This window comes from Somniosus microcephalus, unplaced genomic scaffold, assembly GCF_052327205.1.
Source record: "Somniosus microcephalus isolate GS21.2 unplaced genomic scaffold, FLI_Smic_1.0 unresolved_chr9, whole genome shotgun sequence".
Taxonomy (NCBI): Eukaryota; Metazoa; Chordata; class Chondrichthyes; order Squaliformes; family Somniosidae; genus Somniosus; species Somniosus microcephalus.
Window position 1 is genome coordinate 33,220,752 of NW_028225187.1, and position 25,566 is coordinate 33,246,317.

Genomic DNA, 25,566 nt, shown 5'->3' on the forward strand with positions numbered 1-25,566 from the left:
TTATAAATCTCGCTCCTGTCTATCTTAGAAGCCGTGGTATCCTTTTTGAATTCTTTGGCTAACTTCACGTGCACCATGTTTGTGACGCTGGTAAAAACTGCAGTAAAATAACTGTTCAATATTTCTCATTTCACTACCTTTATTTTAGAGGTTATCTTGTGCATTCCTCGGTAGCCATATCCCTATTTTCCTATTCCTGTGTTTACCAAATACTTAACTATTTATTTCTATATTGGTTGCTAATTTAATTTCGTATTTTGTTTTGACTTCCTAATTGTTTATATGCATTTAGGAACAGAAGAACATAAGAAATAAGATCAGGTGTAGGCCACATTGCCCCTATTGGCTGCCCCGCCAATCAACAAAATCATGGCTGATCTTCGACCTCAACTCTACTTTCATGCCCGACCTCCATATCCCTTGACTCCCTAGAGTCCAAAAATTTATCTATCACAGCCTTGAATATACTCAAATTCTCAGCATTCACAGCCCACTGCGGCAGAGATTTCCAAAGGTTCACAACCCTCTGAGTGAAGAAATTCCTCCTTATCTCAAGATTCTATTGTAAGGGGAATAGATAGGCGTTTCTGCGGCCGCAAATGAGACTCCAGGATGGTATGTTGCCTCCCTGGTGCAAGGGTCAAGGATGCCTTGGAGCAGCTGCTGGGCATTCTGGGTGGGGGGGGGTGAGCAGCCAGTTGTCATGGTGCATAAAGTTACCAACGATATAGGTTAAAACCTGGTATGAGGTCCTAAAAGTTTAATACAGGCAGTTAGGAGATAAATTTAAAAATAGGACCTCAAAGGTAGTAATCTCAAGATTGCTACCAGTGCCACGTGCTAGTCAAAGTAGAAATAGAAGGATATTTCAGATGAATACGTGGCTAAAGGACTGGTGAAAGGGGGAGAGATTCAAATTCCTGGGACTTTGGAATGGATTCTGCGGAGGTGGGACCAGGGCAAACTGGACGGTTTGCACATGGGCAGGACCGGGACCGATGTCCTTGGGGGAGTATTTGCTAGTGCTGTTGGGGAGGGTTTAAAGTAAAAGGGCAGGGGGTTGGGAACCAGTGCAGGGAGACAGAGGAAAGGGAAACATGGAATGCACCAAAGGCGAAAGACAGGAAGGAGAAAAGCAAAAGTGGCAGTCAGAGAAATCAAGGGTTTATATTAAACATGGCCACAGTAAATGATAATTTTAAAAGGACTAAGAGCGCTAAAAAACAAGCCTGAAGGCTTTGTGTCTTAATGCGAGGAGCGTTCGTAACCAGGTGGATGAATTTGCTGCGCAAATAGACGTAAACGGATATGATATGAATGGGATTACAGAAACATGGTTCCAGGCTGACCAAGGCAGGGAAAACATCATCAATATTCAATATTCAGAAATGACAGGCAAAAAGGAAAAGGATGTGGGGCAGCATTGCTAGTTAAAGAGGAGATTAACACAATTGTTAGGAAGGATATTAGCTCTGGTGATGTGGAATCTGTATAGGTAGAGCTGAGAAATACCAAGATACAGAAAAAGTTAGTGGGAGTTATATACAGACCCGCAAACAGTAATGCTAATTTTGGGGATGGCATTAAATGTCCAGATGAGATTTGAAAACTAGAATGAGAATATTAAAATTTAGGCTTTGTCAGACCGGGAGCCAATGAAGATCAGTGAGCTCAGGGGGTGCTGGGTGAACGGGACTTGGTGCGAGTTGGGATAAGGGCAGCATAGATTTGGATGACTCAAGTTTATGAAGGTTGGAAGATGGTAGGCCGGAGAGAAGAGAGTTGGGGTAATCAATCCTAGAGGCCACAGCGGCAGAGTTGATGGGGTCACCAGCAGTTGAGATGAGGCAGGGGCTGAGTCGGTGATGTTACAGAGGTGGAAGCAGGCAGCCATTGTGATGGAGCAGATATTTGGTCAGAAGCTCATATGGGGTTCAATAAAACATCAAGTTAGGGCAAGGCTGGTCCAGCCTCAGAAAGTTGCAAGGGAGGGATGGAGCCGGTGGCGAGGGAATGAAGGTTATAGCGGGGACCGAATACAATGGCTTCGGTCTTCCCAATATTTAGTTGGAGGAAATTATAGTTCATGACAAATAGTGTGAACATTATGGACAAGGGACGTGTTGGGTGAGCTGGTGCTGAGATGGAGCTGGGTGTCTTCGGCATGCCTTTGATTCAGACGTTGTTTTATCGGATGATGTCGCTGATGGGCAGCATGAAGATGATAAATAGGAGGAGTCCAGAGGTAACGGTGCGGGAGTGGGAAGATAATCTGCTGCAGGCTCCGATTATATCGATAACATTAGAACCAAGTAAGTGCAGTCCACTGCAGCTGGCAGACGCTGGAGAAGCATTGGAGGAGGATTGTCTGGGCAAAGGATGCAGACAGGTCGTGAAGGAAGAGGAGGGATAGCTTACCACAGTCACAGTCACATAGGATGGCACTTGTGACATTGTTAAGGGCCGTTTATATACTGGGGCAGCGGGTGACACCAGATTTCAGGGGTTCAAACATGGAATTCTGTGAAAGATGGGCACGGATTGGGAGGAGACAGCACGATCAAGGACGGGGTAAGGAATGGGAGGTTGGAGATTGGGCGGTAGTTGGCAAGGACAGAGGCTTCAAGGTTGTTTTTTGAGCAGGTGCTGATGACGGCGGATTTGAAGGGGAGGGGACAGTATGTGGTGAGAGAGAACTGTTAACAATATCAGCTAACATGGGGGCCAGGAAGTGAAGTTGGGTGGTCAGCACTTTGGTTGGAATAGGATCGAGCGAGCAGTAGGTGGGTCTCATAGACAAGTTGAGCTCGTAGAGGGCATGAGGGGAGCTATGAGAGAAATTGGATAACGATGCGAGTTCAGATTAGATGGCAGATGGCAACCACCAGTGTGTGAATGATTTCCTATTAATCAGTGCACTTGAAAGTTCACTCAAAACAATTTGAATAATGAGGGTTTTACTGCGACTCTGAGTGGAAACAAATCTCACTAATCTTTGTATCTCTTGCAGTTAACTTGGTGGCGATTGTGATCCTGTCCCGAGGAAAGTGCGGTCTCTCCAAATGTATCACTCGCTACCTGGTGGCCATGGCAACGGCTGATCTCCTGGTTGTTTGTACGGATGTAATATTAAGCTGCATTGTTGAAATTTATTTCCCCGTTTCATTCTTGACCATTACCCCCGTGTGCTGTCTCAATATAGTCCTGGCTTGTGCAGCCACAGCGGCCTCGGTCTGGTTCACAGTGGTTTTCACCTTCGATCGATTTGTGGCCATTTGTTGTCCGAAGCTGAAAACAAAATATTGCACCGAGAAAACGGCGGCTGTCGTTATCGGGGTGGTGAGTGCGCTGGGCTGTTTAATAAACATTCCCTGGTACTTTGTATTTGACCCTGAATATATAATGGAGAACGTACCCCGGGGTTATGTCTGGAAACCGACCTTTCTTACCTCACCCGCGTGGGCAGCGTTTGACGTCTTTAATCTTACTTTAATTCCTTGTGTCCCATTCGTTCTGATTTTGTTGCTCAATGTTCTCACCGCTAGACACATTTTAGTGTCCAGTCGAGTCCGCAGGGGACTCCGGGGCCTCAGCAATGGAGAGAATCACAAGGATCCCGAGATGGAGAACCGAAGGAAATCCATCGTTTTGCTCTTCAGCATATCTGGCAGTTTTATTTTGTTATGGATGACCATTGTTGTTTATTTTCTATTTCTCCGCATTACCGTCATTGAGTATGATGATGTTAATGACATTGAATCGGTGGGATTCATGCTTCAGGTTCTCAATTGCTGCACAAACACATGTATTTATGTGCTGACCCAGGATAAATTCAGAGAGGAGCTAAAGAATGGGGTAAAATATCCACTGCATTCAATTGAAAAATTATTTAAGTAAGTGAAATAGCTGAAGTGTTTCCCACACAATATTTATCGGCGATAGCAATACAGCTCAAAACATGTTTAATGGATCAATCGATATTGGTACAACATTTTAAGCAAAGTTGCAAATCGATGCTTGCTGTAATATATTCTCCTTAATACACTGTGTTATGTATCGTCACAGATGTGATTCCTATGTTAAAACTTTTCCTGTTATTAACTGTTAAAATTAAAATAAACGAAGACTGAACATGCGCAGGTGATTCAGCTTCTCTTCTGATGGGAACAATTGTTCTAATGATACACGATGCTGCATCATTCTTCCAGCAGACACTAAAGGCATCCAATCAATCATCGTGTGCAACATTAATAATCACCTGGGCATCTTCAAACCATATCAGGCCAGCCAAAGAAACTGGAGACAAGCATGGCCCATAAGAGTGTCGTGTAAAAAGCAAGATGGTCAATTGCAGCCACTTTCCTCTCAACACAACAAACAATATCTGAAATGTACTGCCTTACAGCCTTCCACAATATCTGAGACACTTCCTTCACCAGCAACTCTTACTTTACCTAATATCTTTAGCCAGTAAGACGCAGTTGAAGGCTCTTGTGACAGATATTCTGTTACCAATACACGTTTTCACCCAATGAATGAATGCGCTATGAATCCAGAGATGTATCACGTGTTATTTTTGATCAGTTTAACTTGAGCAACTTTCTTCTATCATGAGAACTAGCCTCAAATCAAAGACAAGGTAGAATTATCTTCACTCCCCATGGGTTGTGCTCTAAAAACCCACCTGCAAACTAAGATGCTTGTGCTCGCTCGATGAGGCAAGAGGCATGTGCTGAAAATACAAACAATAAGAGCTATGAAGGAGACGTTCATAAACGTTTAATACCAGGTATATCAGAATCATTACTTGTATTGTTCATGTAATACTGGTTCAAATTACACTTAACATTACCTATAACTCAACGTTGCTGTTTTAATTGAGGGACTCAATTCCGATATCGGTTTACAGGCTTAATCGGATCTAATCCAATCATATGCATTTGATCAAAACTGCCACTTTTTTTTTTTAACTTTTTCACTTACCATTATTTAGGATGTGATAACAGGGCACTTAGAAAATCATAATATGATTAGGCAGGCTCAACATGTCTTTTTTGAAAGGGAAATTGTGTTTAGCAAATTTATTGTTGTATATTGAGGATGCAACGAGCAGGGTAGATGAAGGGAAAGCAGTGGATGTACTATATTTGGATTTCCAAAAGTCATTCGATAAGGAGCCACTTCAAAGAATGTTATGGAAGATAAAGACTTATTAGGTCGGGGTAAATTACTGGTATGCTTAAAGGATTGATTAACGGGCAGAAAACAGAGAGCAGGGTTAACCGGGTCATTTTCCGGTTGACAGGCTATAATTATTGAGGTGCCGCAAGGATTATTGTTTGGGTCTCAATTATTTACAATCTAAATTAATGATTTACATGAAGGGGCCGAGTGAAATGTACTCAATTTTGACGGCGAATCAAAGCTAGGTGGGAAGGTAAGTTGTGTGGAAGAAAGAAAGATCCTGCAAAGTGATATAGACAGGTTATGCGATTGGGCAGTATAATGTGAGGAAATGTGAGTTTATTCACTTTGGTAGGAAGAATAGAAAAAAAGAAGATATTTTAACTGGTGCCAAAATAATGAATGTTGAAGTTCAGAGAGACATAGGTCTTATCGAACAGGAACCTTAGAAGGTCAGCATGCAGGTACAGCAAACAATTAGGAAGGCAACTGGCTTGTTTGTCTTTATTGCAATGGGATGGAGTGCAAGGGTAAGGAAGCCTTACGACCATTGTACAGGGCTTTGGGGAGACCACACCTGGAGTACAGCGCACAGTTATGGTCTCCTTAATTGAGAAAGGATATACCTGCCTTAGAGACGGTGCAACAACAGTTTACTAGATTGATCCATGCGATGGGAGGATTGTACTATGAGGAGAGTTTGAGTAGATCGGGCCTATACTCTATGTGGCAAGTGTGGAGGCAGTGATGCTACTGAGGCGGAAGTCAGTGAACTTTGTTATAGAGTGACTGATGGCATTAACACAGAACCTAGGATCAGAGAGGTGCTGAGGGTCATTGGTAGCTCACGGCCAATGTGGGTATTGGTATTGGTGGTTAGGGTACAAAGTTTGTGAAGTTTGTAAAATTTGTCAAAAGATGATGGGCTAGAAATTGAGTTGGTTGCGCCAGCCATTAGCGCCTTAGGAGGAGTAGATGTTGAGCGCTAGGCGCTTAGTGCCCGGGCACAGCGCGATCTGCGCCTCGCCCCAACTTCAGTAGACATTTAGCGCCGGCACAAAGTCTTTGCGCGCGCTCAGCTGCGCGCTCAGATCATGACGTCATTTCCTCGTGCAACGCCCTTTGTGTGCCCCCAACCAGATCTTCAGTTGCGCCGGCCCATTGTGCGCCGGGCGGCCCTAGCAACTGTTGAGTCGAACGGTGCTCAGCCGATGCGGGCCACGGGGAGCGCAAATTAAAGGGCACTCCTGCTCCTTCATTGTGAGCGACAAAGGTAGATTCTGGGAGGAGGAGGAGGAGGAGGAAGAGGAGGAGGAGGAGGAGGACTGATGGAGAGATGCCGTCTCCAAAAACACAAATACAGCGGCCTTTCAAAACAACAAATCCGCCCTCCCCCTTTAAGAGCTCACTGGAGCCAGCGTGTCTGCCGTCAATTAGCAGCTCGCCACACCTGCCCTGCGCTCAACTTCCAGTGCAAGCGCCCCGGGCCACCGGCTTAGCGCCTAATGTTAGTCGTGCATCAGTCGTGCATCGCCTGTTTTAGCGCAGCAGCAACCTCTTCGGGCGATGCGACTGAATATCGGCGAAGGGGGCTCGACTTTGCGCCGGGCGCAAACTTTAGCGGCCGCCCGACTTTACCGCCCCAAAAGTGGCTATACTGAATTTCTAGGCCGATGTCTTTTGCCTTGCCAAAGTTTGTTTAGAGACAGTTATGGCTCATTCAAAGCAGGATGTTGGAAATGTAGTTGGATAACACAGGAAAGGGGGGCCGAGAGAGGGGATGTTAAAACTGGTGGCATCAACGTGCATGTTGAAGAGGATCCCCTATCTGGGGATGGAAGTTTCAATTGGAAGGAGGTAGCTGAGGAAGAAGAGAGGGCTTGGATGTGGAGAGATAGAAAATAAACAACATGGGCGTCCATAAACATATAAAACTGTCGGGTATACTGAAGACCAAAACGATGGATTTCCTTCGGTTCACCAACTCTGGATTCTCTCCATTTCTGCATCCCCGGAGTCCCCTGTGGACTCTACTGGCCGCTAAAATACCTCTGACCGTCAGAGCTTTGAGCAAAAAATCAGAAAGAACGGGACACAAGGGGTTAAAATAGGTGCAACAACTCAAATGCGACCCATGCGTGGGATGGAAAGAAGCCCGTTTGATTGACACTCCCCCAGGGCACACAGAAACATAGAAACATAGAAACATAGAAGATAGGAGCAGGAGTAGGCCATTCAGCCCTTCGAGCCTACTCCGCCATTCAATGTGATCATGGCTGATCATCCAAATTCAGTATCCTGTCCCTGCCTTTTCCCAATATCCCTTGATCCCTTTAGCCTCAAGAACTATATCCAACTCTTTCTTGAATATATTTAATGAAGTAGCCTCCACCGCCCTCTGTGGCAGAGTATTCCACAGGTTCACCACTCTCTGGGTGAAGGAATTCCTCCTCATTTCAGTCCTAAATGGCTTACCCCTTCTCCTTAGACTATGACCCCTGGTTCTGGACTCCCCGGCCATCAGAAACATCCTTCCTGCATCTAGTCTGTCCAGACCTGACAGAATTTTATAGGTTTCGATGAGATCCCCTCTCAATCTTCTAAACTCCAGTGAGTATAAGCCCAATCGACACAATCTCTCCTCATACGTCATTCCTGCCATTCAAGGTATCAGCCTGGTGAATCTTCGCTGCTCTCCCTCCATGGCAAGAACGTTTTTCCTCAGGTAAGGTGACCAAAACTGCACACAGTACTCAAGTTGCGGTCTCACCAAGGCCCTGTACAACAGTAGCAAGACATCTTTGTTCCTGTACTCGAACCCTCTTGCTATGAAGGCCAACATACCATTTGCCTTCTTAGCCGCCTGCTGCACCTGCATGCTTACCTTCAGCGACTGGTGCACAAGGACACCCAGATCTCTTTGCACTTCCCCTTCTCCCAATCTATTGCCATTCAAATAATAATCTGCCTTCCTGTTTTTGCCATTAAAGTGGATAACCTCACATTTATCCATATTATAGTGCATTTGCCATGTTTCTGCCCAAACACCCAACCTGTCCAAATCGTACTGGAGTTTCCCGACATCCTCCTCGCAGCTTACGCTCCCACCCAGATTTGTGTCATCTGCAAATTTGGAGATATTACATCCAATTCCCTCGTCCAGATCATTAATATATATTGTGAACAGCTGGGGTCCTAGGACCGATCCTTGCGGTACCCCACTAGTCATTGCCTGCCACTCAGAAAACGACCCATTTATCCCAACTCTTTGCTTTCTGTCCGCCAACCAGTTCTCTGTCCAATTCAATACCTTGCCCCCAATCCCATGTGCCTTAATTTTGCTCGCTAAGCTCTTATGCGGGACCTTATCGAAAGCCTTCTGAAAGTCCAAATAAACCACATCCACTGGTTCTCCCTTATCTATTTTACCAGTTACATCCTCAAAAAATTCCAGTAGATTAGTCAAGCATGATTTACCTTTTGTAAATCCATGTTGTCTTTGTCCGATCCTGTCACTGCTTTCCAAGTGCTCTGCTATTACATCTTTTATAATAAATTCTAGCATTTTCTCCACTACCGATGTCAGGCTTACCGGTCTATAATTTCCCGCTTTTTCTCTACCACCTTTTTTGAATAGTGGGGTAACATTAGCCACCCTCCAATCCATGGGTGCCGTTCCAGAGTCTATCGAGTTCTGGAAGATGACCAGTAATGCATCTACTATCTCTAGGGCCACTTCCTTAAGTACGCTGGGATGTAGACCATCAGGCCCTGGGGATTTATTGGCCTTCAGTCCCATCAGTTTTCCTAACACCATTTTCCTACAAATACTGATTTCTTTCAGTTCCTCTCTTTCATCAGACCCTATGTTCCCCGGCATCTCTGGGAGGTTATTTGTGTCCTCCTTTGTGAAGACAGAACCAAAGTATGTATTTAGGTGGTCTGCCATTTCCTTGTTTCACATTATAAATTCCCCTGATTCTGACTGTAAGGGACCTATGCTTGACATCACTAATCTTTTTCTCTTCACATGTCTATAAAAGATTTTACAGTCAGTTTTTATGTTCCCTGCAAGCTTACTCTCATATTCTATTTTCCCTTTCTTAATTAATCCCTTTGTCCTCCTTTGTTGACTCCTAAGCTGCTCCCAATCCTCAGGATTATTGCTTTTTCTAGCGACTGCATATGTCCTCTCCTTGGATCTTATGCTATCCCTAATTTCCCTTGTTAGCCACGGTTGAGTCACCTTTTTTGTTTTATTTTTATGCCAAACTGGGATGAACAAATTCTGTAGCTCATCCATTCAGTCTTTGAATGTTTGCCATTGCCTATCTACCGTCAACCCTTTGAGCACCATTCCCCACTCAATCCTACCCAACTCGCTCCTCAGACCATCGTAGTTTCCTTTATTTAAATTGAGGACTCTTGTCTCTGAGTCAACTACTTCATTATCCATCTTAATGACGAATTCGATCATATTTTGATCGCTCCGACCCAAGGGGCCTCGTACAACAAGATTGCTAATTAATGCTTTCTCGTTACATAATACCCAGTCTAAGATGGCCTGATCTCTGGTTGGTTCCTCGACATATTGGCCCAGGAAACCATCCCATAAACACTCCAGGAATTCCTCCTCCACAGTATTGTTACTAATTTGGTTGGCCAATCTATATGTAGATTAAAGTCACCCATGATGACAGCTGTGCCCTTATTGCACGCTTCTTTACTTTCCCTTTTAATGCCATCCCCAACCTCCACCTTACTGTTTGGAGGTCTATATACCACTCCCACTAATGTTTTTTTCCCCTTAGTATTTTTCAATTCTACCCACACAGATTCCACATCATCAGAGCAAATATCCTTCATTACAATTGTACTAATCCCTTCTTTAACCAGTAATGCTAACCCACCTCCCTTTCCTTTTTGCCTATCTTTCCTGAATATCGAATACCCCTGGATGTTGAGTTCCCAGTCTTGGCCATCCTTGAGCCACGTTTCTGTAATCCCAACGAAATTGCACTCATTTACCTCTATTTGCGCAGCCAATTCAACCACCTTATTACAAATGCTCCTCGCATTAAGACACAAAGCCTTCAAGCTTGTTATTTTAATGCTCTTAGACCTATTAGAATTATTATTAACTGTGGCCATGTTTGATTTAAACCGTTGATTTCTCTGACTGCCACTTTTGTTTTTCTCCTTCCTATTTTTGCTTTTATCCCTGTTTTCCTTTCCTCTGTCTCCCTGCTCAGGTTCCCAACCCCCTGCCATTTTAGTTTAAACCCCCCCGAACAGTGCTAGCAAACCTCCCCGCAATGATATTTGTCCCGCTCTGGTTCAGGTGCAACCCGTCTGACATGATCAAGTATATACTTAGGTTCATAAATGAAATACCAGGGGACAGACTCTAAACAGCCCAGCACACTCACTGTTCTGGTCAACACAGCAGCCATTTCCTCTGTGCAATATTTTGTTTTCAGCTTCTCACAACAAATGGTCACAAATCGATCAATGGTGAAAGTGACTGTGAGCCAGACAGAAACCGCTGTGGTTGTATAAACCAGGAAGGTAACGAGACTTAACACGGGAGTAATTCTCAGGAATGAATTTGGGATATAAATCAGAAACATGTGCCTCAATATGGGATCAGTGATGACAGGCAGGAGATCGGCCATTGCCATTCCCAACAGTGATACATTTGGAGGGACCGCACTTTCCTCAGGACAGGATCACAATCGCCACCAAGTTAAATGTAAGAGAGAGAAAAGGAAGCAGAGAAATTACTGATCAGAGCTGGAGCCAACGCAGCATTTTGACAAGAACTGGGCTGATATTGCCAGATTTGATGCTGCATCGAACGGTGGAAACTGATTCATGGACCTGGGCAGCGCTTCAGGGCAGAGAATTGTATTTAAACACAATTATCATTAATTAAAAGGAACTTTGATAAAGAAAGTGAATAAAGTGATCACCGGATCCACTGGATGGGCCAAGTGAGGTCACAGCACAGTGGTCTCCTCTACATTGGGAGACCAAACACAGATTGGGTGACCGCTTTGCGGAACACCTCCGTTCAGTCTGTAAGGGTGACCCCGAGCTTCCGGTCGCCTGTCATTTAAATTCACCACGCCATTCCCACTCAGATCTCACCGTCCTTGGCCTCTTGCATTGTTCCATGGAAGCTCAATGTAAACTTGAGGAACAGCACCTCATCTTCCGATTAGGCACTTTGTAGCCTTCTGGACTCAATATCGTGTTCAAGAATTTCAGTTCATATCCTCAGCCCCTATTACATTTTAACATATTGTTTTCCACCCCTTTGTTTTGGATCTTCCCCACCCCACCCCTTTTCCTTTTTTTTTCTCTCTCCCACACGCCAGCTGTCTCTCATCCTGCCAGTACACTTCACACCTAATCTCAGCCGTCTATTGTCTCCACTGTCCTATTACCATCTCGTCTGGTTTTGAATACCTATTAAGGTCTCTTTTACTTCTTTTACTTCTTTTGTTCTATCGCAGCCCTGCCTTCGATCTATTGTATTTCCTTTCCAGTTCGAAAAAGGGTTAGACCTGAAACGTCACTCTAATTTCTCTCCACGGATGTTGCCTGGCCTGCTGAGCTTTTCCAGCATTTTCTGTTGTTATTGAGGGCACAGTGCCGGTGGGCAAAGGAGGAGGGGTATCACGGAGCGGGTATCCAAAGGGTTAAATCCGGATTTAAGCTACGGATAGAGTGCAGGAAATTTAAGGCCGGCATGATTTCGGGACAGGGGGAGGTGCTGCTGCTGTGTTGCTCCGGGTTAAGGGAGCCAACAGGGACTGGCACTAAACAGGAAAGGCCGAGAGCTGCGGCAGGGAGTAGGAGGCTTTGGATCTGTTGGAAAAGGTAGCTGGAGGCCGAGTCAGTCAGTGAGATTGGGAGGGACTTGGGCTTAAAAATCAGTTCTACGGGAACTTTCAAACTGACTGTAAACAATGCATGCAGGGCAGAACTAGGCCAATATCCATTAATAATCACTATCCATAAAAGAGCCACCAAATTTTGGAAACACCTAGAAATGAGCAACCCCCAATGCTATCATTACGAAGCCCTGAAATGCCAAGAGAGGACCATAAAGAAGAATATCCTCGTTGTGGTAAACCACGTTCACTATCGTTAGCACTGTTCACCACTGTTCGTTATAACTGTATCACTGACCACTATTGTATCACGGTACGAGGTCGCCTCTTGCCACACTGCTATACCTGGGATGACCACTGCCGACTCCGCCTTGGCTCCACCCACCAGGCCAGGTATAAAGGTGAGCGACTGGCTGGTATTCCTCCTGCTTGGATCGGATCACCCACGAGAGTGGGCTGTTATTTAGTCAATAAAAACCTTTAGTCACCTTCGTAACTCTTCGCCTTTTATTGGAGGAATTGATAGGTATATCAATTTTATTGACTAAATTTAATGATGTCCGACAACGAGTCACAACCGGCGGAGGAGCCACCAGCGCAGCTCCCAGGAGCACAGCCACACCAGCCAGCTTGGTTGCGAGCCCTCAGACCGCCGTACCTGGACCTGAACCCACGAGCAGCAAACTCAGCCGCAGACTTTAAACACTGGCTGGTCTGCTTCGAATCATACCTGAGAGAATCCAGCGTCCCTCAGGCATCCAAACTAAGTGTCCTGCAGGCACAACTGAGCCCGAGAGTATACACTCTCATCGAGGACATGACTACCTACGAGACCGCCATCAACCTGCTGAAACAGAAGTACCGGACCCCGGTAAACTACATGTACGCTAGGCACCTCCTAAGATCACGGCCGCAACAGCCAGGAGAATCAGTAGCCGAATTCTCACAGGCGCTATATGCACTCGCCAGGAACTGTGACTTTAAATCGGTGTCGGCAGCCGAAAATACTGAAGATAATATCCGCGACGCATTCCTGAAAGGCCTACGGTCCGAGTACTCACGGCAAAGACTGCTGGAAGCTAAAGACCTCAGCATGGAAAAAGCTGAAGCCCTCGCTATCTCCCTGGAAGTGGCCCACCAAGATCAGGAAGCATTCACCAGGTACTGCTCGCGACCCTGGGACTCGGGCCCGACCCCTACCACAGCACCCTTCCCAGCGCCGCCCCCGGGACCTACCTCTGCGTCGGCGTCCCGGACCCGACCGGCCCCGCCACCCCCGGCACCGGCCCCGACATCGGGCATCCGCGATCGGGCCGCCGGCTGTTTTTTTTGTGGCCAGGAGAAGCACCCGAGGTCGCGCTGCCCAGCCAAGAACTCCATATGTAGAACCTGCCTGAAGAAAGGCCACTTCTCCAAGGCCTGCAGGAGCGGATCCTCAGAGGCCAGCAGTGCCGCATGCGAACTATGGGGGCGGCCATCTTCGTTTAGGGCAACTGAAGCCAGCATCCCCACACATGAGTCATGGGGGCGGCCATCTTTGTTTAGGGCAACTGAGGCCAGCATCCCCACACATGAGTCATGGGGGCGGCCATCTTTGATTAAGGCAACCGACCCCAATAGTGCCTCATGGGGCCCTACCTCGTGGGAGACGCCATTTTACTCACCACGCCCGACCGCCTCGCCCGCAGATGACAACGACTCGCTCAGCTACACACTAGCTTCCGTCATCCTGGACCAAGCCCGCCCGCACCATCTGTCCAAGTCAATGATGGACATCAAAGTGAACGGCCACGCCACGACCTGCCTGTTCGACAGCGGAAGCACGGAGAGCTTCATCCACCCAGACACGGTGAGCCACTACTCCCTCTCTGTCCTACCAACGCGCAGCCGAATCTCGATGGCATCGAGGTCCCACGCCACGGACATCAGCGGCTACTGTGTCGTGACCCTGTCGGTTAAGGGCACGGAGTATAAAAACTTTAAACTCCTCGTCCTCCCCCATCTCTGCGCTGCCGTCCTACTAGGGCTGGACTTCCAATCCCACCTCCAAAGCGTAACCCTAGCATACGGTGGACCCCTCCCCCCACTCACAGTCAACAACCAGCAAACGTTAAACCGCCCACCGCGTAACACCTGCAGCCTCTCCACCCTCAAGGTCCCGCCACCCTCTCTGTTTGCTAACCTTACCCCTGACTGCAAACCCGTCGCTACCAAAAGCAGGCGGTATAGCGCCGGGGACAGAGCCTTCATTAGCTCTGAGGTGCGGCGCCTCCTGAAAGAGGGCATTATCGAGGGGAGCAGCAGCCCCTGGCGTGCCCAGGTCGTAGTCGTAAAGACCGGCGATAAAAACCGCCTGGTCATCGACTACAGCCAGACCATAAACAGATATACCCAGCTGGACGCATACCCCCTCCCCCGCATATCTGACATGGTCAATCAGATTGCACAGTATAAAGTATTCTCGACCATCGACCTGAAGTCGGCCTACCACCAACTCCCTATCCACCCTGAGGACCGCCAGTATACCGCCTTCGAGGCGAATGGGCGCCTATACCACTTCCTTAGGGTCCCCTTCGGTGTCACTAATGGGGTCTCGGTCTTCCAAAGGGAGATGGACCAGATGGTTGACCAGAACGAACTGCAGGCTACATTCCCCTACCTAGATAACGTCACTATCTGCGGCCGCGACCAGCAGGAACATGACGCGAATCTGGAGAAATTCCTCCGTACGGCCCAACGGCTGAACCTCACCTACAATAAGGAGAAATGCGTGTTTAACACCACGCACCTTGCCATCCTCGGCTGCGTAGTGGAGAACGGAATCATCGGCCCCGACCCAGAAAGAATGCGCCCCCTCATGGAGCTACCCCTCCCCCACTGCCCTAAAGCACTTAGGAGAACCCTGGGGCTTTTCGCCTACTATGCCCAATGTGTACCCAATTACGCGGACAAAGCCAGACCCCTCCTGAAAGCCACTTCCTTCCCCCTCACGGAGGAGGCGTGCGCGGCCTTCTCCCTCATTAAGGGAGACATAGCCAAGGCCACGATGCACGCAGTGGACGAGTCCATCCCCTTTCAGGTGGAGAGCGACGCCTCCGACTTCGCCTTAGCCGCCACCCTAAACCAGGAGGGGAGGCCAGTGGCCTTCTTCTCAAGGACCCTACAGGGCCCCGAGATCCGACATTCGTCGGTCGAGAAAGAGGCCCAGGCGATCGTGGAGGCAGTACGGCGCTGGAGGCACTACCTGGCAGGCAAACGATTTACCCTCCTCACCGACCAGCGTTCGGTGGCTTTCATGTTTAATAACAAGCTGAAGGGCAAAATCAAGAATGACAAGATTTTGAGATGGAGAATCGAGCTCTCCACCTACGATTATGAGATCTTGTACCGGCCAGGCAAGCTGAACGAATCCCCTGATGCCCTTTCACGAATGACATGCGCCAGCGCGCATATCGATAGGCTTCAGACCCTCCACGACCAGCTCTGCCACCCCGGAGTCACCAGACTCTACCATTTCATTAAGGCCCGCAACCTGACCTACTCCATCGAGGAGGTCAGGACCATGACCAGGAACTGCCAGACCTGTGCGGAGTGCAAACCGCACATCTATAGGCCGGACCGAGCAAGCCTGATCAAGGCCACCCGCCCCTTCGAGCGCCTGAGCATCGACTTTAAGGGGCCCCTCCCGTCCTCTGACCGTAATGTGTACTTCCTCAACATCGTTGATGAGTACTCCCGTTTCCCCTTTGCCTTCCCCTGCCCCGACATGACCAGTAGCACGGTCATTAAGTGCCTGAATGCCCTCTTCGCCTTGTTCGGGTTCCCGAACTATATACACAGCGACCGGGGCTCCTCCTTCATGAGTGAGGAACTCCGGCAATTCCTCCTAGAGAGAGGTATTGCAGCAAGCAGGACCACCAGCTACAACCCCAGAGGTAACGGTCAGGTGGAAAGAGAGAACGCGACGGTATGGAAGGCCGTCCTCTTAGCCTTAAAGTCTAAGGGCCTCCCAACCTCCCGCTGGCAAGAAGTCCTCCCGACAGCGCTGCACTCCATCCGGTCATTACTTTGCACGGCCACTAACACCACCCCCCATGAACGAATGTTCGTTTTCCCCAGGAAGTCGACTACGGGAACCACTCTACCAACCTGGCTGACCGCCCCGGGGCCGGTCTGGCTGCGGAAACACGTGAGGACCCATAAAACGGACCCCCTGGTCGAGAGGGTGAACCTCCTGCACGCCAACCCCCAGTACGCCTACGTGGCGTACCCAGACGGGCGGGAGGACACTGTCTCCCTACGAGACCTCGCACCCTCAGCCGACCCGGAAACACCGCCACCACCCCCCCCAACCTCAGTCCAGGTAGACGGCATGCCGGAACCCCACGAGCCCTCGCCGACCACGCAAACACCAGCATCAACACCGGATAAGGCACCAGCACCGGATAAGGCAACACCACCGCTGCGGCGATCGGAGAGGCTTACGAAGCCTCCGGACAGACTGACCTACCAGAATTGGTAGTACACTTCACCCCGCCGGACTTAATTCTAAACAAGGGGTGAATGTGGTAAACCACGTTCACTATCGTTAGCACTGTTCACCACTGTTCGTTATAACTGTATCACTGACCACTATTGTATCACGGTACGAGGTCGCCTCTTGCCACACTGCTATACCTGGGATGACCACTGCCGACTCCGCCTTGGCTCCACCCACCAGGCCAGGTATAAAGGTGAGCGACTGGCTGGTATTCCTCCTGCTTGGATCGGATCACCCACGAGAGTGGGCTGTTATTTAGTCAATAAAAACCTTTAGTCACCTTCGTAACTCTTCGCCTTTTATTGGAGGAATTGATAGGTATATCAATTTTATTGACTAAATTTAATGATGTCCGACAACGAGTCACAACCGGCGGAGGAGCCACCAGCGCAGCTCCCAGGAGCACAGCCACACCAGCCAGCTTGGCTGCGAGCCCTCAGACCGCCGTACCTGGACCTGAACCCACGAGCAGCAAACTCAGCCGCAGACTTTAAACACTGGCTGGTCTGCTTCGAATCATACCTGAGAGAATCCAGCGTCCCTCAGGCATCCAAACTAAGTGTCCTGCAGGCACAACTGAGCCCGAGAGTATACACTCTCATCGAGGACATGACTACCTACGAGACCGCCATCAACCTGCTGAAACAGAAGTACCGGACCCCGGTAAACTACATGTACGCTAGGCACCTCCTAAGATCACGGCCGCAACAGCCAGGAGAATCAGTAGCCGAATTCTCACAGGCGCTATATGCACTCGCCAGGAACTGTGACTTTAAATCGGTGTCGGCAGCCGAAAATACTGAAGATAATATCCGCGACGCATTCCTGAAAGGCCTACGGTCCGAGTACTCACGGCAAAGACTGCTGGAAGCTAAAGACCTCAGCATGGAAAAAGCTGAAGCCCTCGCTATCTCCCTGGAAGTGGCCCACCAAGATCAGGAAGCATTCACCAGGTACTGCTCGCGACCCTGGGACTCGGGCCCGACCCCTACCACAGCACCCTTCCCAGCGCCGCCCCCGGGACCTACCTCTGCGTCGGCGTCCCGGACCCGACCGGCCCCGCCACCCCCGGCACCGGCCCCGACATCGGGCATCCGCGATCGGGCCGCCGGCTGTTTTTTTTGTGGCCAGGAGAAGCATCCGAGGTCGCGCTGCCCAGCCAAGAACTCCATATGTAGAACCTGCCTGAAGAAAGGCCACTTCTCCAAGGCCTGCAGGAGCGGATCCTCAGAGGCCAGCAGTGCCGCATGCGAACTATGGGGGCGGCCATCTTCGTTTAGGGCAACTGAAGCCAGCATCCCCACACATGAGTCATGGGGGCGGCCATCTTTGTTTAGGGCAACTGAGGCCAGCATCCCCACACATGAGTCATGGGGGCGGCCATCTTTGATTAAGGCAACCGACCCCAATAGTGCCTCATGGGGCCCTACCTCGTGGGAGACGCCATTTTACTCACCACGCCCGACCGCCTCGCCCGCAGATGACAACGACTCGCTCAGCTACACACTAGCTTCCGTCACCCTGGACCAAGCCCGCCCGCACCATCTGTCCAAGTCAATGATGGACATCAAAGTGAACGGCCACGCCACGACCTGCCTGTTCGACAGCGGAAGCACGGAGAGCTTCATCCACCCAGACACGGTGAGCCACTACTCCCTCTCTGTCCTACCAACGCGCAGCCGAATCTCGATGGCATCGAGGTCCCACGCCACGGACATCAGCGGCTACTGTGTCGTGACCCTGTCGGTTAAGGGCACGGAGTATAAAAACTTTAAACTCCTCGTCCTCCCCCATCTCTGCGCTGCCGTCCTACTAGGGCTGGACTTCCAATCCCACCTCCAAAGCGTAACCCTAGCATACGGTGGACCCCTCCCCCCACTCACAGTCAACAACCAGCAAACGTTAAACCGCCCACCGCGTAACACCTGCAGCCTCTCCACCCTCAAGGTCCCGCCACCCTCTCTGTTTGCTAACCTTACCCCTGACTGCAAACCCGTCGCTACCAAAAGCAGGCGGTATAGCGCCGGGGACAGAGCCTTCATTAGCTCTGAGGTGCGGCGCCTCCTGAAAGAGGGCATTATCGAGGGGAGCAGCAGCCCCTGGCGTGCCCAGGTCGTAGTCGTAAAGACCGGCGATAAAAACCGCCTGGTCATCGACTACAGCCAGACCATAAACAGATATACCCAGCTGGACGCATACCCCCTCCCCCGCATATCTGACATGGTCAATCAGATTGCACAGTATAAAGTATTCTCGACCATCGACCTGAAGTCGGCCTACCACCAACTCCCTATCCACCCTGAGGACCGCCAGTATACCGCCTTCGAGGCGAATGGGCGCCTATACCACTTCCTTAGGGTCCCCTTCGGTGTCACTAATGGGGTCTCGGTCTTCCAAAGGGAGATGGACCAGATGGTTGACCAGAACGAACTGCAGGCTACATTCCCCTACCTAGATAACGTCACTATCTGCGGCCGCGACCAGCAGGAACATGACGCGAATCTGGAGAAATTCCTCCGTACGGCCCAACGGCTGAACCTCACCTACAATAAGGAGAAATGCGTGTTTAACACCACGCGCCTTGCCATCCTCGGCTGCGTAGTGGAGAACGGAATCATCGGCCCCGACCCAGAAAGAATGCGCCCCCTCATGGAGCTACCCCTCCCCCACTGCCCTACAGCACTTAGGAGAACCCTGGGGCTTTTCGCCTACTATGCCCAATGTGTACCCAATTACGCGGACAAAGCCAGACCCCTCCTGAAAGCCACTTCCTTCCCCCTCACGGAGGAGGCGTGCGCGGCCTTCTCCCTCATTAAGGGAGACATAGCCAAGGCCACGATGCACGCAGTGGACGAGTCCATCCCCTTTCAGGTGGAGAGCGACGCCTCCGACTTCGCCTTAGCCGCCACCCTAAACCAGGAGGGGAGGCCAGTGGCCTTCTTCTCAAGGACCCTACAGGGCCCCGAGATCCGACATTCGTCGGTCGAGAAAGAGGCCCAGGCGATCGTGGAGGCAGTACGGCGCTGGAGGCACTACCTGGCAGGCAAACGATTTACCCTCCTCACCGACCAGCGTTCGGTGGCTTTCATGTTTAATAACAAGCTGAAGGGCAAAATCAAGAATGACAAGATTTTGAGATGGAGAATCGAGCTCTCCACCTACGATTATGAGATCTTGTACCGGCCAGGCAAGCTGAACGAATCCCCTGATGCCCTTTCACGAATGACATGCGCCAGCGCGCATATCGATAGGCTTCAGACCCTCCACGACCAGCTCTGCCACCCCGGAGTCACCAGACTCTACCATTTCATTAAGGCCCGCAACCTGACCTACTCCATCGAGGAGGTCAGGACCATGACCAGGAACTGCCAGACCTGTGCGGAGTGCAAACCGCACATCTATAGGCCGGACCGAGCAAGCCTGATCAAGGCCACCCGCCCCTTCGAGCGCCTGAGCATCGACTTTAAGGGGCCCCTCCCGTCCTCTGACCGTAATGTGTACTTCCTCAACATCGTTGATGAGTACTCCCGTTTCCCCTTTGCCTTCCCCTGCCCCGACATGACCAGTAGCACGGTCATTAAGTGCCTGAATGCCCTCTTCGCCTTGTTCGGGTTCCCGAACTATATACACAGCGACCGGGGCTCCTCCTTCATGAGTGAGGAACTCCGGCAATTCCTCCTAGAGAGAGGTATTGCAGCAAGCAGGACCACCAGCTACAACCCCAGAGGTAACGGTCAGGTGGAAAGAGAGAACGCGACGGTATGGAAGGCCGTCCTCTTAGCCTTAAAGTCTAAGGGCCTCCCAACCTCCCGCTGGCAAGACGTCCTCCCGACAGCGCTGCACTCCATCCGGTCATTACTTTGCACGGCCACTAACACCACCCCCCATGAACGAATGTTCGTTTTCCCCAGGAAGTCGACTACGGGAACCACTCTACCAACCTGGCTGACCGCCCCGGGGCCGGTCTGGCTGCGGAAACACGTGAGGACCCATAAAACGGACCCCCTGGTCGAGAGGGTGAACCTCCTGCACGCCAACCCCCAGTACGCCTACGTGGCGTACCCAGACGGGCGGGAGGACACTGTCTCCCTACGAGACCTCGCACCCTCAGCCGACCCGGAAACACCGCCACCACCCCCCCCCAACCTCAGTCCAGGTAGACGGCATGCCGGAACCCCACGAGCCCTCGCCGACCACGCAAACACCAGCATCAACACCGGATAAGGCACCAGCACCGGATAAGGCAACACCACCGCTGCGGCGATCGGAGAGGCTTACGAAGCCTCCGGACAGACTGACCTACCAGAATTGGTAGTACACTTCACCCCGCCGGACTTAATTCTAAACAAGGGGTGAATGTGGTAAACCACGTTCACTATCGTTAGCACTGTTCACCACTGTTCGTTATAACTGTATCACTGACCACTATTGTATCACGGTACGAGGTCGCCTCTTGCCACACTGCTATACCTGGGATGACCACTGCCGACTCCGCCTTGGCTCCACCCACCAGGCCAGGTATAAAGGTGAGCGACTGGCTGGTATTCCTCCTGCTTGGATCGGATCACCCACGAGAGTGGGCTGTTATTTAGTCAATAAAAACCTTTAGTCACCTTCGTAACTGTTCGCCTTTTATTGGAGGAATTGATAGGTATATCACTCGTCAACTAGTCTTGGGACTCAGTGAAGTAACTACTAACACTACGAACAATAACCTGCCCCAGGGCAGTGACAGCGTAAAAGAAAGAATTCGACCCAACACAATCGTCGCTAAGCAAAAGGAAAAATATCTGTCATATTGGGCAGAAACAACAAAAACCCAAAGCAAACTCAATTGCTACCTGGCCCTAAACAGACAATACAACATGGCTGATTACCTGACCATGGTAAAGGATAGCAAACTGAGAAAAACCTTGACAATGTACAGACTTAGTGAACATAGCCTGGCGATCAAAAAAGGTAGACACAGGCAGACCCGGCTACCAAGAGAGGACAGGATATGCTCTCACTGCAGTCAGGGAGTGGCGGAGACAGAGATGCACTTCCTCACAGCTTGTAGAAAATATCAGGGCATAAGGGAGAATTTCTACCCAAAATTCACAAAAATATGCCCGGAATTCAGAAATTTGAATGATGACCAAAAACTCCCATACCTACTAGGGGAAGAGAGAAATTGTGTAACACCAGCGGCACACTATGTTACAGCTTGACATAAACAGAGGGACAACCACTAAATATAAGAAAAGAGTATATATAAATTATATGAAAGTATATTTATACACTCAGGGATGTATCTGGTTATACACAGTATGGATAGATCTGTATTTTTGTGTACAAATATGAATGTTTTTCGATGCTTTGGCAACATAAGATGTAACTTGTCATGCCAATAAAGCGATTTGAATTGAATTGAATTAAATTGAAAAAAGGAAAAGGACACGGGGGAGCTGGAGGGGTGTCAAGAGCAGAGGGTTTGGGAATGCGGACAAACTGAAGAAACGGGTGAGGAGACAGAGGATTCAATGCAGGGGGAGGAGAGGCTGGGATTCACAGGGGGAGACTGCAGCAGCGAGTGAGAGGAAGTTAATGTATAGATCACAATAACACCACTCAAATAATATATTCAAACATTCATTTCTGTGTTTACTGGTGTCAGCTTGTTGTGTTTAAAATGTGGTCAAATAATTAACTCAGCAATTCAGTTACATCAAATTCAAATTCAAATATATCCGTTATAACTACCTCATTTTTTACTGAATTCAAGCTGGTGCACCGTTTTAAAAATCCACTATTCCAATAATTGATTACGATTACTAAATCATGCATCCTATATGTTAATTAATATTTAATAATGTGTACTTATAAGTCAAAAAGTAAGGAAACCAAATATTCGCCAAAACAGACAGAGGATCTGACGCACAAACACAGGAAGCGGGTCCAACAATAACATCTCACCAAATCTGACCACATCCTAATAACACCCTGAAGTCACATCTACTTGTAATTTTACGCGAGGTTTCAGTAGCTCGCTCTCTATCACTTTCACTAAAACATATCCTTCTCGCTTGCCTTCTCCTTCTCTGTTTCTCTATTGCTCCTCTATCTTTCTGCACTGTCTGTATTCTCTTTGCCAAAGCTCTTTTTCACATCCGATTCAACCCTAACATAAAACGCCGAAATTCGGCTCACATGCTCCGTGCTCATTGATCCTATTCTCAGTGTCAGTTAGTCCATTGGTGAGATCTCTGAAAAATTAAATATCTCTGCAGATGATCCATGCCTCCTCCTGTTCATCTGTACTCTTCCCCTCATCTGTAATACATGGAATCAACAGAATCGAATATCTCTACCAGACAGAACTAGAAGTATATGAAGTCCTTTCTCCTGTAATTATAAATTGCAGCATTAGATGGGACGATTGTTCAGTTAACATAACGCCAACATCACCGCTGCTTCTTATAATCTCCAGATCAATAGAAGCGCTTCTGATTCCAACAGATACAGTGCAAACTGATACAGCATAACCTCAAAATATTTCATGTTACAATGAAGTCCAGTGACAGTCAGTGAGTCCATCACTCTGAAGCAGAGAAGGATCTATGAAAGTGTCAGCAGCAATGAAGGTAATCACAAGGATCCAGAGATGGAGAACCGAAGGAAATCCATCGTTCTACTCTTCAGCATATCTGGCAGTTTTTTACTGTTATGGGTGACCCTGATTTTATATTTATTCTCTATCTGCGAATTGCAAAGATTTATGCTTCCTCCGTCAATTACCCTCTTTATATCACAGGAGCCACAGCAGGAATGCTGCAGCTTCTCAGTTCCTGCACCAACACGTGTATTTATGCTGCGACACAGATTACATTCAGAGAGGAGCTGAAGAACGCGGTGAAATACCCACTCAATCGAATAGTTAAATTAGTTAAATCATAGAAAGAGCGGAAGGGTTTCAAGCAGTAGAACTGATTCCCATTTCATGCTTCATTCCCTCAGTCCCCACTGGGGCGAAACTACATTTTTATTAACCGCCCAGAGCCCTGAAATGATCTTAAATCTGATTCTGTTGTTATTTTTTGTTGATGATCTGACCTATTGAGGCGGGACTCGCTCCGATGACGACACATTAATTGTTTCTCAAAAAGGCGGCACTAAAGTGCTCAGCTGGAGTTCCAGTAAAGGCCCGCCCTGCACCGACAGCTACATGGGCAAACCTGCCAATCACAGTCGCTGCTGTGGGCCTGGTCAGAGCTCTGCACTGCACATAAATGGAGACACAGAATGACAGAGATAGATAAAGAGATAGGTTATCAATAGGTAGAGAAAGGCAAAGAAAAGAAGATAGAGTTACATAGAGAGATAAACATACATATAGTGGCAGGTGGAAAGTGGAAATGACAGATAGTGAGAGCCCTAAAACAGAGAAAAAACCAGGTCAGAACTCAGAAGGGAAGAAAGGGACAGAAAGGAAACATAGAGCAACCGAAAGTGAAACTGATTGCAGAGCGTAGAGATGCAGAGGTAACACATTAAAGAAAGTAAACACAACAAGAGACCAATCAAAATAAGTAAAGAAGCAACGAGTAAGAGATATAGATGTTGAAATGGATAGAGAAACAGGAGAGAAAAAAGAATAGAGAGAAAGAGGGAGAGAGGGAGAAATTAATGGGCAAACACACTGAGAAGGCAGAAAGAGAAACTGGCAAAAGATGAGATGGAGGAAAAAAGAAAGAGATAAAGATAATGAGGAATGTTACATGGAGGAAAACCATAAACAGTAAAGGCACATGTATATAAATTAAAAAAGCAGCACACATTCAGCAGAAATTAAGAGAAAGATAGGAGTTTGTGAGCAAGAGAAAACTGCGAGAAACTGTTGTACAAATGGAGACAGAAACTGAGAGAGGTAGAGAAAAGTTAAACAGGAATAATACAGTCACGCAGGGGATTTATCAGCTTTCATTCCCATTAATTTCTCCAGCAATATTTTTTTACTATTAATGATTTCCTTTAATTCCTCCTTCTCACTAGACCCTTGGTTCGATAGCATTTCTGGAAAGTTAACAGTTTCCTCTTCCATGAAAACAGAACCACAGTATTTGTTTAATCACCGCACCATTTCCTTGTTCCCCGTTATAAATACTCCCGTTTATGACTGTAAGGGACCTCCATTTGTCTTCACTAATCTTTTACTTTTTACATACTTGTAGAAGTTTTTACAATCCGATTTTATGTTCCTTGCTAGTTTTCTCTCACACTCTATTTCTCCCCTCTTAATCAATCTCTTTTCCCTTTTTAGATGAACTCTAAACTGCTCCCAATCCTCAGGCTTGCTACTTTTCCTGGCAACTTTATATGACTTCTCTTTCGATCTAATACTCTCCTTCATTTCTTTTGTTAGCCGTGGTTGTGGCTCTTTTGCTTTTGTGTTTTTGCGCCAGAGAGGGATGAATAACTGTTCCAATGTCACAGTGTTCTGGTTGACGGTCAGATGTAGTTTTAATTACATTAATAGAGTCATGTTTAGAGATGTTTGATGACACTAAGCAGCTTAAAAAATGCGATGTTCAAAAGTGTCTCCCGCTGTTACACTGCCTCTGATCCCTCCCGTGCTGGTGGCAAGAATTCAGTCATGGCCATGTGATGCCGCGTTGACAATCACCCTATACATCGATGATAAGCAGAAACTGCACCACGGGCACATAAGGTAAATAGCAGAGGATCCACAGTGCGAGTTAAGAATTTTTTTATGCAGCAAGATGTTATGTTCTGGGCTGTCCTACTTGAAATGGTCGTGCTATCAGATTGAATGGTAAGTCTTGAAAGAAAATTGGATGTACACATGTAAAATGAATAAAAGTGCAGGGCAATGGGGAAAGAGCAGGAAGTGGGATGAATTGGATAGCTCTTTCAAAGAGCCGCCACAGGCACGGTGGGCCGAAT